Here is a 16,291-nt window from a genome sequence, read left to right on the forward strand (position 1 = left end):
CTGGCATAGACTCAACACCCCTACCCATAGACTCAGCACTGCCATAGACTCAACACTGTCATCCATAGACTCAGCACCGCTACCCATAGACTCAACACTGCTACCCATAGACTCAACACCGCTACCCATAGACTCAGCACTGTCACCCATATACTCAGCACTGCCATAGACTCAGCACCGCTACCCATAGACTCAGCACTGCTACCCATAGACTCAGCACTGCTACACATAGACTCAGCACTGCCATAGACTCAGCACCGCTACCCATAGACTCAGCACTGCCATAGACTCAGCACTGCTACCCATAGACTCAGCACTGCTACCCATAGACTCAGCACTGCTACACATAGACTCAGCACTGCCATAGACTCAGCACCGCTACCCATAGACTCAGCACTGCCATAGACTCAGCACTGCTACCCATAGACTCAGCACTGCTACCCATAGACTCAGCACTGCCACCCATAGACTCAACACTGCCACCCATAGACTCAACACTGTCACCCATAGACTCAGCACCGCTACTCATAGACTCAGCACTGTCACCCATAGACTCAACACTGCTACCCATAGACTCAACACTGCTACCCATAGACTCAACACTGCTACCCATAGACTCGGCACTGTCACCCATAGACTCAACACTGCCACCCATAGACTCAGCACTGTCACCCATAGACTCGACACTGCTACCCATAGACTCAACACTGCCCATAGACTCAACACTGCTACCCATAGACTCAGCACTGTCACCCATAAACTCAACACTGCTACCAATAAACTCAGCACTGCTACCCACAGACTCAACACTGCTACCCATAGACTCAACACTGCTACCCATAGACTCAACACTGCCATAGACTCAACACTGCTACCCATAGACTCAACACTGCTACCCATAGACTCAGCACTGCTACCCATAGACTCAGCACTGCTACCCATAGACTCAGCACTGTCATAGACTCAACACTGCTACCCATAGACTCAGCACTGCTACCCATAGACTCAGCACTGTCATAGACTCAACACTGCTACCCATAGACACAGCACTGCTACCCATAGACTCAGCACTGTCACCCATATACTCAGCACCGCTACCCATAGACTTATAGTGTAGTGTATAGTGTGTAGACTCAGCACTGCTACCCATAGACTCAGCACTGCTACCCATAGACTCAGCACTGCTACCCATAGACTCAGCACTGCTACCCATAGACTCAGCACCGCTACCCATAGACTCAGCACTGTCACCCATAGACTCAGCACTGGCATAGACTCAACACCCGTACCCATAGACTCAGCACTGCCATAGACTCAACACTGTCATCCATAGACTCAGCACCGCTACCCATAGACTCAACACTGCTACCCATAGACTCAACACCGCTACCCATAGACTCAGCACTGTCACCCATATAGTCAGCACTGCCATAGACTCAACACTGCTACCCATAGACTCAGCACTGCTACCCATAGACTCAGCACTACCCATAGACTCAGCACTACCCATAGACTCAGCACTGCTACTCATAGACTCAACACTGCTACCCATAGACTCAGCACTGCTACCCATAGACTCAGCACTGCCACCCAAAGACTCAGCACTGCCACCCATAGACTCACCACTGCACCATAGACTCAGCACTGTCACCCATAAACTCAACACTGCTAACCATAGACTCAACACTGCTACCCATAGACTCAACACTGCTACTGATATACTCAACACTGCTACCCATAGACTCAACACTGCTACCCATAGACTCAACACTGCTACCCATAGACTCAACACCGCTCCCATAGTCTCAGCACTGTCACCCATAGACTCAACACCGCTCCCCATAGACTCAACACTGCCACCCATGGACTCAGCACTGCTCCCCATAGACTCAGCAATGCTACCCATAGACTCAGCACTGCCACCCACAGACTCAGCACTGCTACCCATAGACTCAACACCGCTCCCCATAGACTCAGCACTGCCACCCAAAGACTCAGCACTGCCACCCATAGACTCAGCACTACCACCCATAGTCTCAGCACTGTCACCCATAGACTCAACACCGCTCCCCATAGACTCAACACTGCCACCCATAGACTCAGCACTGCTCCCCATAGACTCAGCACTGCTACCCATAGACTCAGCACTGTCACCCATAGACTCAACACTGTCACCCATAGACTCAACACTGCTACCCATAGACTCAGCACTGCTACCCATAGACTCAGCACTGCCATAGACTCAACACTGCTACCAATAGACTCAACACTGCTACCCATAGACTCAACACAGCTACCAATAGACTCAACACTGCTACCAATAGACTCAACACTGCTACCAATAGACTCAGCACTGCCATAGACTCAACACTGCTACCCATAGACTCAACACCGCTCCCCATAGACTCAGCACTGCCACCCAAAGACTCAGCACTGCCACCCATAGACTCAGCACTGTCACCCATAGACTCAGCACTGCCACCCATAGACTCAGCACTGTCACCCATAGACTCAGCACTGCCACCCATAGACTCAGCACTGTCACCCATAGACTCAGCACTGCTACCCATAGACTCTGCACTGTCACCCATAGACTCAACACTGTCACCCATAGACTCAACACTGCTACCCATAGACTCAGCACTGCTACCCATAGACTCAGCACTGCCATAGACTCAACACTGCTACCAATAGACTCAACACTGCTACCCATAGACTCAACACAGCTACCAATAGACTCAACACTGCTACCAATAGACTCAACACTGCTACCAATAGACTCAGCACTGCCATAGACTCAACACTGCTACCCATAGACTCAACACTGCTACCAATAGACTCAACACTGCTACCAATAGACTCAACACTGCTAACCATAGACTCAGCACTGCCATATACTCAACACTGCCATAGACTCATCACTGCTACCCATAGACTCAACACTGCTACCAATAGACTCAACACCTGCTACCCATAGACTCAACACCGCTACCCATAGACTCAACACCGCTACCCATAGACTCAACACTGTCACCCATAGACTCAACACTGCTACCCATAGACTCAACACTGCTACCCATAGACTCAACACTGCTACCCATAGACTCAACATTGCTACCCATAGACTCAGCACTGCCATAGACTCAACACTGCTACCAATAGACTCAACACTGCTACCCATATACTCAACACTGCTACCCATAGACTCAACACTGCTACCCATAGACTCAGCACTGCCACCCATAGACTCAACACTGCTACACATAGACTCAACACTGCCACCCATAGACTCAGCACTGATACCCATATACTCAACACTGCCACCCATAGACTCAGCACTGTCACCCATAGACTCAACACTGCTACCCATAGACTCAACACTGCTACCCATAGACTCAGCACTGTCACCCATAGACTCAGCATTGCTACCCATAGACTCAGCACTGCCACCCATAGACTCATCAGGCTACCCATAGACTCATCAGCGCACTAAATGCGTACACCACCACCACCACCAGCACCGCAGCTAACTAATCGTGTGGTGGGGTAAATTGTGGGTGACCCCCCCCTCCTTTCCGCGTTCCTTTATTTTGATCGTCACAATAATTCCACCACGTGCAGCGATGGGAAGTTTCGTCCAAAGTTTGCGATCCAGGCTGGGCGCCATGGTGGCTAGGAGATGTTAACTACCTCGCCTGGTATACAGGAGGTCGTGGGTTCGATCACGACCCTGACGCCTGCTGTATATTGGAGTTTGCATCTCTTCCCCATCATCACCACGGTGGCTATGAGATGTTGACTACCTCGCTTGGTATACAGGAGGTCGTGGGTTCGATCACGACCCTGACGCCTGCTGTATATTTGGAGTTTGCGTGTCTCTCTCATCATCAGGGTGGCTGTGAGATGTTGACTACCTCGCCTGGTATACAGGAGGTCGTGGGTTCGACCACGACCCTGACGCCTGCTGCTGTATATTTGGAGTTTGCGTGTCTCTCTCTCTCTCATCATCACGGTGGCTATGCTATGTTAACTACCTCGCCTGGTCTACAGGAGGCCGTGGGTTCGATCACGACCCTGACGCCTACTGTATATTTGGAGTCTGCGTGTCTCTCTCTCTCATCATCATCACGGTGGCTATGAGATGTTAACTACTTCGCCTGGTATACAGGAGGTCGTGGGTTCGATCACGACCCTGATATCTGCTGTATATTTGGAGTTTTCGTGTCTCTCTCTCTCTCATCATCATCAGGGTGGCTATGACATGTTAACTACCTCGCCTGGTATACAGGAGGTCGTGGGTTCGATCACGACCCTGACGCCTGCTGTATTGCTGTATATTTGGAGTTTTCGTGTCTCTCTCTCTCTCTCATCATCATCAGGGTGGCTATGAGATGTTGACTACCTCGCCTGGTATACAGGAGGTCGTGGGTTCGATCACGACCCTGACGCCTGCTGTATATTTGGAGTTTTCGTGTCTCTCTCTCTCTCTCATCATCATCAGGGTGGCTATGAGATGTTAACTACCTCGCCTGGTGTACAGGAGGTCGTGGGTTCGATCACGACCCTGACTGCTGTTGTGTTCTGGAGTAGGATTCTTGTTGGCCCTACGACACTTCTATATCGATCAACCATAGTTGATCAACAACGCCGCCTGGTCTCGACTCGCACCGCCGCTCTCTATTGAGAATGAGATTGTGGGCGGGAACGGAATTCGACGATGTGCATTTGATTATTTTACAATGAAAAAAAAAATCTCGAAAAATGTATCTTCCGTGTTAATTTATGGGGGTGGGGGGGTAGATTTACACGACTCTGCTACATCTGTGATTAAACACTGTTGCCTATATTTGCTTTGTAAATATATATTAATTGGTTACATGTTTTATCATACAAACAAAAAGGAGATGGTCAAATATTATTTCGTAGGCCCTTTTAGTTTGTGTAGAGCCCTAAGTATAGTGCCTACTGTTGCCTGTTGGACAATATCGCCCAGTGGGTGGGTGAGTGAGTGGCTGGGTGAGTGAGTGGGTGGGTGAGTGGGTGGGTGGGTGAGTGAGTGAGTGAGTGGCTGGCTGGGTGAGTGAGTGACTGGCTGAGTAAGTGGGAGGATGAGTGAGTGAATGGCTGGCTGGATGAGTGGGTGGGTGAGTGAGTGGCTGGGTGAGTGAGTGGGTGGGTGGGTGAGTGGGTGGGTGAGTGAGTGAGTGGGTGAGTGGGTGGGTGAGTGATTGAGTGGCTGGCTGGGTGAGTGAGTGACTGGCTGAGTGAGAGGGAGGTTGAGTGAGTGAATGGCTAGCTGGAGGAGTGGGTGGGTGAGTGAGTGAGTGAGTGGCTGGCTGAGTGACTGGGTGAGTGACTGGCTGAGTAAGTGGGAGGATGAGTGAGTGAATGGCTGGCTGGATGAGTGGCTGGTTGAGTGGCTGGGTGAGTGGCTGGCTGAGTGACTGGGTGAGTGAGAGAGAGAATGAGTGAGTGAGTGAATGGCTGGCTGGGTGATTGTGTGGGTGAGTGATTGGCTTACTGGGTGAGTGAGTGGCTGGCTGAGTGAGTGACTGGGTGAGTGGCTGGCTGAGTGAGTGACTGACTGGGTGAGTGGGAAGATGAGTGAGTGAGTGGCTGGGTGAGTGGTTGGATGAGTGAGTGGCTGGCTGGGTGAGTGGCTGGCTGGCTGACTGAGTGGCTGGATGAGTGGCTGGGTGAGTGAGTGGTTATTTGGATGAGTGGCTGTTTGAGTGGGTGGATGAGTGAGTGAATGGCTGGTCGGGTGAGTGGCTGGCTGAGTGAGTGGTTGACTGACTGAGTGGCTGAGTGAGTGGATGAGTTAGTGAGTGAGTGAGTGGCTGGCTGTATGAGTGCGTGGTTGACTGAGTGAGTGGCTGTCTGAGTGGCTGGATGAGTGACTGGCTGGCTGAGTGAGTGGCTGGCTGAGTGAGTGGCTGGCTGGCTGAGTGCGTGGTTGACTGACTGAGTGGGTGAGTGAGTGGGTGAGTGAGTGAGTGGCTGGCTGGCTGAGTGAGTGGCTGGCTGGCTGAGTGAGTGGCTGGCTGGCTGAGTGAGTGAGTGGCTGGATGAGTGAGTGAGTGGCTGGCTGAGTGAGTGGCTGAGTGCGTGGTTGACTGACTCAGTGGCTGAGTGAGTGGCTGAGTGAGTGAGTGAGTGAATGGTTGACTGACTGAGTGGGTGAGTGAGTGAGCGTCTGGATGAGTGAGTGGCTGGCTGAGTGGTTGACTGAGTGAGTGGTTGACTGACTGAGTGGGTGGGTGAGTGAGTGGGTGAGTGAGTGAGTGGGTGAGTGAGTGAGTAGGTGAGTGACTGAGTGGGTGAGTGAGTGAGTGCGTGGTTGACTGACTGAGTGGGTGAGTGAGTAGGCTCTAGGCACAGTGCCTACTGTGGCCAATTGGATAATATGGCCACTGCGCCTGCTGCATATTCGGGGTTTGCGGTCTCTCTCTCTCTCTCTCCCCTCGTGGTCGCGTGGGTTTGTGCTCTGGGGAGGCGAGGGAGGGCAGGGAGGGGCTGATCGATGCGCCCCAGGGGGTGGTGGTGGTGGTGGTGGTGGCGTCTTCTCCGCACGAAGCGGTCAGCCGTGCTGTGTATGGCGATGGCCCTGTGGTTGCGGAGGGAGGGAGGGAGGAGAGATGTCGGCCTGCATGTAGATCAGTCGATAGAATTCCGGGAGCCACTTTAATTTATTCCGAGGTTTCCGTTTAAACGACCACAGCGCCACACATCCAGCCACCATCACCCAACATCCCCCAGGCATACATCACCCAGCCACACATCCACAACCATCACCCCACCATCACCCAGCCACCATCACCCACCATCCCCCAGGCATACATCACCCACCACCATTACCACCCAGCCACCCACACCACCACCATCACCCAGCCACCATCACCAACCATCCCCCAGGCATACATCACCCACCACCATCACCACCCAGCCACCCACACCACCACCATCACCCAGCCACCATCACCCACCATCCCCCAGGCATACATCACCCACCACCATCACCCAGCCACCCACACCACCACCATCACCCAGCCACCATCACCAACCATCCACCAGGCATACATCACCCACCACCATCACCCAACATCCCCCAGGCATACATCACCCACCACCATCACCCAACATCCCCCAGGCATACATCACCCACCACCATCACCCAGCCACCCACACCACCACCATCACCCAGCCACCATCACCCAACATCCCCCAGGCATACATCACCCACCACCATCACCCAGCCACCCACACCACCACCATCACCCAGCCACCATCACCCAACATCCCCCAGGCATACATCACCCACCACCATCACCCAGCCACCCACACCACCACCATCACCCAGCCACCATCACCCACCATCCCCCAGGCATACATCACCCACCACCATCACCCAGCCACCCACACCACCACCATCACCCAGCCACCATCACCCAACATCCCCCAGGCATACATCACCCACAACCATCACCCAGCCACCCACCCCACCACCATCACCCGCCACCATCACCCACCATCCACCAGGCATACATCACCCACCACCATCACCCAGCCACCCACACCACCACCATCACCCAGCCACCATCACCCACCACCATCACCCAGCCACCCACACCACCACCATCACCCAGCCACCATCACCCACCATCCCACAGGCATACATCACCCACCACCATCACCCAGCCACCCACACCACCACCATCACCCAGCCACCATCACCCACCACCATCACCCACCATCACCAGGCCACACATCCACCCACACCACCATCACCCAGTCACCCACACGACCATCATCACCATCACCCAGCCACACATCCACCATCACCCACCACCATCACCCAGCCACCCACACCACCATCACCCACCATCACCCAGCCACCCACACCACCATCACCCACCATCACCCAGCCACCCACACCACCATCACCCAACATCACCCAGCCATACATCACCCACCATCACCAAGGCATACATCACCCACCATCACCCAGCCACCCACACCACCATCACCCAACATCACCCAGCCACGCATCCACCACCATCACCCACCATCACCACCACCCAGCCACACATCCACCACCATCACCCACCATCACCACCATCACCCAGCCACACATCCACAACCATCACTCACCATCACCTACCACCACCCAGCCACCCACGCCACCATTACCACCCACACCACCATTACCACCACCATCTAGCCACATACACCACCAACACCACCATGACCACCACCATCACCACCATCACAACCAGCATCACCACCATCACCACAATCACCACCACGTACAGCAGTGTAATCACCACAATTACTACCGATTCCACCACCATCACCACCACCATCACCACCACCAAACCAATCCCTGCCATTCCCCGCAAAGTGATGGTGACCTCACCACGGCGCCTGTGCCAGGCTAGGTGCACTTTGAGGCTACCACGTGAAGTGTCGAAGGCCTCGCTGCTGGCAGGAGGAGGTCACAGGGCAGACCCAGCAGGTGCCACGGGTCAGCTGACTGAGATGACCGGTAGATGCACCACCTGTGCCCCCTACTGTGCCAACTTTCTGTGTTTTATCCGCCCGGCGCTCCGCTCGTTGTTGTGAGCGTCGCTCCACCGCCCTCCGTTGTTGTTGGAGGGCGACTGCCTCCAACTGCCCAGTAGCGTCCTTCACGAGCCTCCTCCACAGAGGCCGATCTTGACACCGCTGGTACCAGTCATCGGCAAGTCCACTCAACTCCATATCCTCCTGTACCACATCACTCCATCTCTTCTCTAGCCCGTGCCGCGCCCGTTTAGCCCCCTCTATGCGGCCAGACAGAATCTGCTTGGGCATGCGGTGGCTGGGCATGCGGGCTACGTGGCCCAGCCAACGCAGCCTTGCCTGCCGGAGGAGCTCACCGATGGGAATTGGTCCAGATCATTCAAGGATTTATGAGCTCCTCGCACAATCCAGCCTGCTGGTTAAACCAAGGATTGATCGTAGGCATTCCATGCTCAATGTTTATAACCGGAGCAGATGTTCCATTAGACGGGTCCACGTTTCACAAGCACAGAGAAGGGTGGGCATGACCGAGGCCGAGATAACCCGATGCTTCGTGCGGAGCGACATACCAGCGGAAGCTTCCATACAGCAATGCGCAGTCGATGAAAATATAATTGCGCCCCACTGATTTGGGCGGAGAGAGACCTCTGCTGTCAAACAGGAGCTGGTCACACGCACACTGCCCAGGTATGCGAAACTCTCCACTCTCTCAACATTCACCACCACCATTACCACTATTCCCAACACCACCACCAACACCACTACCATCACCACCACCCTGCCACCCACCCACCCATCACACCAGCGCCACCAACACCACGTGATTAGCGTAGGCATCACCAACATGACCACCATCACTGACACCACCATCACCACCGCCACCACCACCATCACTGACACCACCATCACCACCGCCACCATCACCACCGCCACCACCACCATCACTGAAACCACCATCACCACCGCCACCATCACCACCGCCACCACCACCATCACTGAAACCACCATCACCACCGCCACCACCACCACCACAATCACTGCCACCACCACTATCACTGTCCCCACCACAATCATCACCACCATCAACAACAACCGCCATTCGCCACTAAGTGGCGGTGACGTCACCACGACGCTTGTGCCAGGCTAGGTGCACGTTAAGGCCACGTGAAGTGTCGAACGGCCGCTGGCAGGAGGTCACGAGGCAGACCCAGTAGTTGTCACGGGTTCCCTGACTCAAATGACTGGCAGATGCACCACCACCCGTGCCCCCTACCGTGCCAACTTGCTGTGTGTTATCCACCACCACCACCACCAACACCATCTCCACCACCACCACCAGAACCATCACGACCATCACCACCACCACAACCACCATCACCACCACCACCACCATCACCACCACAACCACCATCACCACCACCACCACCACCATCACCACCATCATCACCACCATCACCACCACCACCACCACCACCATCACCACCACCACCACCATCACCACCATCATCACCACCATCACCACCACCACCATCACCACCACCACCATCACCACCATCACCACAACAACCACCACAACCATCACCACCATCACCACCACCACAACCACCATCACTACCACCACCACCATCACCACCACCACCACCATCACCACCATCATCATCACCACCATAACCACCACCACCACCATCACCACCACCACCATCACCACCATCATCACCACCATCACCACCACCACCATCACCACCATCACCACCACCACAACCACCACAACCATCACCACCATCACCACCACCACAACCACCATCACCACCACCACCACCATCACCACCATCATCACCACCATCACCACCATCACCACCACCACCACCACCATCACCACCATCATCACCACCACCACCACTACCACCACCATCATCACCACCATCACCACCACCACCACATCCACCATCACCACCATCATCACCACCACCTCCACCACAACCACCATCATCACCACCACCACCACCATCACCACCATCACCACCATCATCACCACCATCATCACCACCATCATCACCACCATCATCACCACCACCACCATCACCACCATCATCACCACCACCACTACCACCACCATCATCACCACCACCACTACCACCACCACCACCACCATCACCACCATCACCACCACCACCATCACCACCATCATCACCACCACCATCACCACCATCACCACCACCACCATCAGCCACCATCATCACCACCAACACTACCACCACCATCACCACCACCATCACCACCACCATCACCACCACCATCACCACCATCACCACCACCACCATCACCACCATCATCACCACCACCATCACCACCATCACCACCACCAACATCACCACCATCATCACCACCACCACAACCACCACCACAACCTCCACCACAACCACCACCACCACCACAACCATCCCCGCCATTGCCATCACCACCACCACCACCTCCCATCATAGACTAAGACAAAGATCCCCCGTGTAGCCTGAACAGAATGTTGGGGCAAGTGCTGTTAGCGAGCACCTATGAAGGCCGACACGGCACACGAGGTGGTGGGTGGCAGCACTAAGCCCGGCCGCCTTTGTCTCCCCAGTTGCAATGTTTACTACTCACACCGCACCAGGTACTCATTTGAGGCTGAGTCGACCTAGGGGGTGCCAAGGGCCAGTTCCAATAATCGTCACGGACCCGTGTTGCTGAGTCCGTATGGCAGCGCGCTGACCGCTACACTACCACACCACTGCACACACACAACATCAACATCAACAACAACCACAACAACAACAACCACAACAACATCAACCACACCAACAACAACAACATCAAAAACAACAACATCATCCACACCAACAACAACCGCCATTCGCCAGTAAGTGGGAGTGACGTCACCACGGCGCTTGTGCCAGGCCATGTGCACCTTGAGGCCACGTGAAGTGTCGAACGCCCGCTGGCAGGAGGTCACGGGGCTGACCCTGCAGGTGCCACGGGTCGACTGACTGAGATGACCGAGATGACTGGCTGATGCACCACCTGTGCCCCCTACTGTGCCAACTTGCTGCGCTTTAGCCACCCGGCGATCCGCTCATTGTTGTGAGCGTCGCTCCTCCGCCCTCCGTTGTTGCTGGAGGGCGACTGCCTCCAACTGCCCAGTAGCGTCCTTCACGAGCCTCCTCCACTGAGGCTGATCTTGACACCGCTGGTACCAGTCATCGGCAAGTCCACTCAGCTCCACGTCCTCATGTACCACATCACTCCATCTCCTCTCTAGCCCGTGCCGCGCCCGTTTCGCCCCCTCGATCCGACCGAACAAAAGCTGTTTGGGCACGTGGTGGCTGGGCCGATCTTGACACCGCTGGTACCAGTCATCGGTACATAGCATCACACCATCACGCACGCACACGCGTAGCCTTCAGACGGACAGTGCTGTTAGCGAGATGAATCGATGAAGGCCGGGCAAGCACAACGAGGTGGCGGGGTGGCCGATATCGATGCCTCCACACACACGCAAAACCAAAGACACGAAAACGTACAGACAACGAGAAATAATTCCCCGTAAAGCCTTTCACAGAGATGCGTTGTTAGGGAGTAGAAACCAAGGATGGACTGAAGTTTATGATATTTAAACAATGGATATCAATGCGTAAAGATATCAGCAGTATTAGAAATGAGTAATGTTAAAATAAGCATGGTTAATCAATGCATTAATTACTATTCTTAGGTTTTTTCGGTAAAGTCACGTAGGTAAAAAATTAAAATTAACAAAAGTATATTTTACTTTTATTTATTTATTAATTTAAATTGTAATTTTTTACCTACGTGACTTTACCGAAAAAACCTAAGAATATGAATCCTTGCAGTCACGAAAGCTTCAAATCTAGCATTAATGAATATTTACTGTGACTACAACTACCGTTCGTTAACAGACGAATGGTCGGTAAGTGGACACATTGGGCTCTATGGAAGCACTGCACTATACACTACACTACTATACACTACACTATACACTACACTACTATACACTACTATACACTACTATACACTACACTATACACTACACTATACACTACACTATACACTACACTATACACTACTATACACTACACTATACACTACACTATACACTACTATACACTACTATACACTACACTATACACTACTATACACTACACTATACACTACTATACACTACACTATACACTACTATACACTACACTACTATACACTACTATACACTACACTATATACTACTATACACTACACTACTATACACTACACTATACACGACTATACACTAAACTATACACTGCTATACACTACACTATACACTACTATACACTACACTACTATACACTACACTATACACTACTATACACTACACTATACACTACACTATACACTACTATACACTACACTATACACTACATTATACACTACTATACACTACACTATACACTACACTATACACTACTATACACTACGATACACTACACTATACACTACACTATACACTACACTATACACTACTATACACTACACTATACACTACACTACTATACACTATACTAAACACTACACTACTATACACTACACTATACACTACTATACACTACACTACTATACACTACTATACACTACACTATACACTACTATACACTACACTGCTATACACTACACTATACACTTTACAATACACTACACTATACACTACTATACACTACACTATACACTACACTATACACTACACTATACACTACACTATACACTACACACTACACTATACACTACACTATACACTACTATACACTACACTATACACTACACTATACACTACTATACACTACACTATACACTACACTATACACTACTATACACTACACTATACACTACACTATACACTAATATACACTACACTATACACTACACTATACACTACACTATACACTACACTATACACTACACTACTATACACTATACTAAACACTACACTACTATACACTACACTATACACTACTATACACTACACTACTATACACTACTATACACTACACTATACACTACTATACACTACACTGCTATACACTACACTATACACTTTACAATACACTACACTATACACTACTATACACTACACTATACACTACTATACACTACACTATACACTACACTATACACTACTATGCACTACACTATACACTACTATACACTACACTATACTCTACACTATACACTACACTATACACTACTATACACTACACTATACACTACACTATACACTACTATACACTACACTATACACTACACTTTACACTACACTATACACTACACTATATACTACTATACACTACACTATACACGACACTATACACTACACTATACACGACACTATACACTACACTATACACTACACTGTACACTACTATACACTACACTATACACTACAATACACTACACTATACACTACATTATACACTAGTATACACTACACTATACACTACTATACACTACACTATACACTACACTATACACTACTATCCACTACACTATACACTACACTATACACTACTATACACTACTATACACTACACTATACACTACACTATACACTACACTATACACTACTATAAACTACACTATAGACTACACTATACACTACTATACACAAAACTATACACTACACTATACACTACTATACACTACACTATACACTACTATACACTACTATACACTACTATACACTACACTATACACTACACTATACACTACTATACACTACACTATACACTACACTATACACTACACTATACACTACTATACACTACACTATACACTACACTATACACTACACTATACACTACTATACACTACTATACACTACACTATACACTACACTATACAATACTATACACTAAACTATACACTACACTATACACTACTATACACTACACTATACACTACTATACACTACTATACACTACACGATACACTACACTATACACTACACTTTACACTACACTTTACACTACACAATATACTACACTATACACTACACTACTATACACTACACTATACACTACTATGCACTACACTATACACTACTGTACACTACACTATACACTGCTATACACTACACTACACACTACCATACACTACACTATACACTGTACTATGCACTACACTACTATACACTACACTATACACTACTATACACTACACTATACACTACCATACACTACACTATACACTACACTACTATACACTACACTATATACTACTATACACTACACTATACACGATACTATACACTACACTATACACTACTATACACTACACGATACACTACACTATACACTACACTACTATACACTACACTATACTACTATACTCTACACTATACGACTATACACTACACTATACACTACACTACCATACACTACACTATACAGTACTATACACTACACTATACACTACACTATTCACTACACTATACACTACACTATACACTGCACAACTATATACTACACTATACACTACACTATACACTCCACTATTCACTACACTGCTGTACACTACGCTATAGACTACACTATACACTACACTATACACTACACTATACACTACTATACACTACACTACACACTACACTATACACTACTATACACTATGATACACTACACTATACACTACACTATACAATACACTACTACACTATACACTACACTATACACTACACTATACACTATACACTACACTACACACTACACTACACACTATACACTACACTACTATAAACTACACTATAGACTACACTACACCATACACTACACTATACACTACACTATACACTACACTACACCATACACTACACTTCGGACTCCGTGAAGGGCTTCTAATCTCTTCAATGCATTCATCACTTCGCGTCCATCGCTCGGTTCATCTCCAACGATGTGAAACTTTGCCGACCGTCACCCGCAAGTCGTCCCGTAGTGAAGGCTGCCCCCGCTGCCCCCACCCCTTCACCTCGCCCCGTCTCGCCAATTGGTGGTAATCATTGAGTATTTATTTGTAATAATCGACGTGCCGTAGACGTGATGATGATTTTCTTTAAGTATTTTTTTTTAAACGGCTGCCCCCAAATGGTTTGGGGGCAGCAGCAGCAGAATATCTCTCAATGAGGGCAGCCGATTGGCTCTCAAGGAGGGCAGCTGATTGGCTCCCAATGAGGGCAGCTGATTGGCTGGCAAGGAGGGCAGCTGATTGGCTCTCAAGGGGGGCAGCTGATTGGCTGGCAAGGAGGGCAGCTGATTGGCTCTCAAGGGGGGCAGCTGATTGGCTCTCAATGAGGGCAGCCGATTGGCTCTCAATGAGGGCAGCTGATTGGCTCTCAATGAGGGCAGCTGATTGGCTCTCAAAGAGAGCAGCTGATTGGCTCCCAATGAGGGCAGCCGATTGGCTCTCAAGGAGGGCAGCTGATTGGCTCTCAATGAGGGCAGCCGATTGGCTCTCAATGAGGGCAGCTGATTGGCTCCCAATGAGGGCAGCTGATTGGCTCCCAATGAGGGCAGCTGATTGGCTCTCACTGAGGGCAGCTGATTGGCTCTCAATGAGGGCAGCTGATTGGCTCTCAATGAGGGCAGCCGATTGGCTCTCAATGAGGGCAGCTGATTGGCTCTCAATGAGGGCAGCTGATTGGCTCTCAATGAGGGCA

At 50.3% G+C, this 16,291-nt stretch overlaps 1 long non-coding RNA gene across 1 annotated transcript; it reads right to left on the reverse strand.

Moving 5' to 3' along the window:
- Window positions 1-330: 330 nt before the first annotated feature.
- Window positions 331-2,252, reverse strand: LOC133360405 (uncharacterized). Its single transcript, XR_009757250.1, has 3 exons — window positions 2,155-2,252; window positions 631-689; window positions 331-563 (listed from the first exon to the last, which is right to left on the reverse strand). It is a non-coding gene; the product is annotated as an uncharacterized LOC133360405 (long non-coding RNA).
- Window positions 2,253-16,291: the final 14,039 nt, after the last annotated feature.

Source organism: Lethenteron reissneri, chromosome 68 (assembly GCF_015708825.2).
Source record: "Lethenteron reissneri isolate LAM-NWPU_2019-01 chromosome 68, ASM1570882v1, whole genome shotgun sequence".
NCBI classification, from domain to species: domain Eukaryota; kingdom Metazoa; phylum Chordata; class Hyperoartia; order Petromyzontiformes; family Petromyzontidae; genus Lethenteron; species Lethenteron reissneri.